At 36.8% G+C, this 3010-nt stretch overlaps 1 non-coding gene across 1 annotated transcript; it reads right to left on the bottom strand.

Annotated features, from left to right (window-relative positions):
• Positions 1 to 762: 762 nt before the first annotated feature.
• Positions 763 to 869, bottom strand: LOC145779173 (U6 spliceosomal RNA). Its single transcript, XR_014290525.1, has one exon. It is a non-coding gene; the product is annotated as a U6 spliceosomal RNA (small nuclear RNA).
• Between the last annotated feature and the right edge of the window lie 2141 nt (positions 870 to 3010).

Below are 3010 nucleotides of genomic sequence, written 5' to 3'. Positions count from 1 at the left end.
TGTCTGTGAGCATAGGTCCGCCAAGTTAGAGCTTTATATTGTATAGCGAACATGCTACGTTCACGCTTTTCTAACTGCTCTTCCGCTGTAATGAATGTACTATTTCGCACGTTTTGTTTACCTATGTACTCCAGTCAACTGTGGGCCAGATACTTATCCTCAAGTATGAATAAATTGCGTGTGGCTTACAATAATGCATTTCGAACATTGCATAAATTACCGAGGCGTGTTAGCATTACTAGTTTTCAGACGTACCATCATATTCCTACGTTTCATGCCCTATTCCGAAATCGTATATTTAATTTTGTCAACCGCTGTCAGGGGTCATCTAACAAGTGGTTAGTTGCAGTTTTTACCTCAGAGTGTTGTGCTTCTTCTGGCTATGCGTCTCACTATAACGTGACTATGTACGCATAGGTGTTGCTTATATATGTAACCTTGTGTGTTCTGTGACTTGTGTTGTGTTTATGAATATGGGCCTGTCTCTTTAGTGCCTGATGCAAATAAATAATAATAATAAATAAAATAGGGTTGCTTATTTTAAGTTTGCAAATGTCATGCAAACACTAGTGTGCGTTTCACCGTTATTGTGTTTCACGAGCAGTGTTCTCTTTATGCAAGTTTCTGTTGGAAAATTAGGTCGGTGTGCCAGCTCAATTTATAATAAATTGGCAAAATATTATATACCGTATGAATTTAAAGACTTTTTCTGATTGTATTATGAAAATATTTAGCTTAGTACTGCAAAATGTTTTTTTTTTAAGAAATATGGAACGCTTCACGATTTTGCGTGTCATCCTTGCGCAGGGGCCATGCTAATCTTCTCTGTATCGTTCCAATTTTAGTATATGTACTGCCGAAGCAAGTCCTGCAAAATGTTGTTAATCAACAATTCTTGCCACGCTGATAAGCACCGCAAGTGACAGTTGTCAATAATCAAAGAAAGACGGTTTTATAGACTCTCACAAAAAGGATGAAAACCAGCTCATTGCTTTTTTAGAGGGAAGACTGTTCAAGAATTACGATAGAATTACAATTTTTTGGTGATTTCCACAAGCGTTTGTTTCATGGTTGCCTGGTTTCTTTTTCCTTGTTATTGGAGCCTATTTTTCGCTGATATGTTTGCAGGTCACTATTGTTGCCTATATTGCGATGTGTCAAACATTTCCTTGTTTACTGAAATTGCTAATTGCAAAATATCTTTTGTGAAGCGAAGTGACAACTCCACTCTTGCTTGGCGATGAATATTCTGATTTTTTTGTTTGTCGTATCCAAGTTTACACCTGGTAGTTGAAGATTTAGATTAAGTGGACGGGAAGGCAAGGAAGCCAATCTGGGTACGAAATGCGTTCTTTTCTAGCATAAGAGTCAACCTACCTAACATTTTATTAGTGCGGCCCGCCACAGCTCTCCTTAGTGCCAAAGTGGCCCGCATGCAAAAAAGGTTGGTGACCCCTGTATTAAGGCATTGAATATCAACAAAAATGACATTTGGCGGGTGCAGAACAGCATTTAATGTTAAAATTTGAAGAAAAAGAATTTTACGATTGACTGGAATTTGACCTATCGGTCTCTCCCATCGGTCTCTACTTAATTTTTGAAGAATTTTTTTTCTCATTGATCCAAATCAATGTTAAACTTTTCACTATAATCTATTTTTGCAAACTACTTTTTATTGCAAATATGCAAAAATAAGCGTGACTGTGTATGCTTAGCTAATTTATAAAAAAAAGCTACAAAAGAGCGATATATAAACCATCGTCAAAAAATAATCCAATGTCTTGATTCGCAGAGAAGATAATCATGAAAACCGAGGTCGACGACCTGACCTCTGCTCTGACAACGACAGAGAAAGACAAAATTTTGAAATATCAACATTACAAAGTTAAAGTCAAAGACCAGAAACACGTTAGTATTTCGTCAAACAACCTAACCGCTCAAAGCAGTCAAACGAAGAAGTTGGATCAAGAAAGTAAGCTCATATGCATACAATAGAGACAGAGTAGTAACCTATATTTTGATCTTACATATTTGGTGCAGCCAAAAGGCAAGCCTATATCTTCATGTGAGTTTATCTTTCCATATCCCCAGAATATGCCAGCTCTGATAAATCTTTATTATTGTAATAGTAAATGGTATTGAGATGGTTTTAAACAAATAGAATCTTCATCTGCATTAAGCCTGTTTCACCTAAAGCGTAGGATAATAAGATCTGGTTGTAGTCCAAGTTTTACGCCTTTTAATTTCAAATAATTAAACGTAGGGTGGTCTATAGCAGTGCTACTCAAACGCCGGTACGCGTACCGGTGCCGGTACGCGAGCACTTGGCTGCTGGTACGCGGTCAGTAAAGAGAAATTGTAAATTGAGTAATTTGTTTTATGTTGATCAGAACGTCTATATAATAATTTTTAGGCAACGATAATGTTCAATCTGCTTTTCCAGCTATAGACTGTTTGGTGGCCCGCTACTGCGACGACTTCCAATTACGTCACAAAGAAATGTTATTTCGTAATTGTTATCCATTATCTCAACAAACTATCGCAATGTTCGATGCGAGATGATCAATGATCATCCTTTTTGTGTGTTTGTGCTGTGTCCACGTGCTTGACTATACCTGCAGCCAGGGATATCTAAAGAAAAAAGGCTTTTATTACGTCTTACAATAGAAGGGCTTTTGTTTATCGTAAATAATCTGTGTTTATCGTAAAACGACAATTGGCACTGATAGTAGTTTAATAAATCTTGTTATGATATCTTGCATTGCGCTATTAGCATCAGGCCGGGATGCTCACTGCATGCACATGGTTACTTGTTAATTCAACTACCCATATAGTTGCTTTACATCTAGCCTACTGCAAAGGCTTTGTTAAAAAAAACGTCTTACTGGAAACATTTCAACTGTCTTTGTAAACATGTATTCTTTAAATATGCTTTATGTAACATTTGCTAACTGTCTTTTGTAGCTCATTGTACCAGCTGCACTACAAAACTTTCTACGATTTTAAAAAG

The sequence above is a fragment of the Aplidium turbinatum genome, chromosome 10 (assembly GCF_918807975.1).
Source record: "Aplidium turbinatum chromosome 10, kaAplTurb1.1, whole genome shotgun sequence".
Taxonomy (NCBI): Eukaryota; Metazoa; Chordata; class Ascidiacea; order Aplousobranchia; family Polyclinidae; genus Aplidium; species Aplidium turbinatum.
Note: the sequence above shows the minus strand (reverse complement) of the source record. Positions and strands in the feature narration are given on the sequence as shown.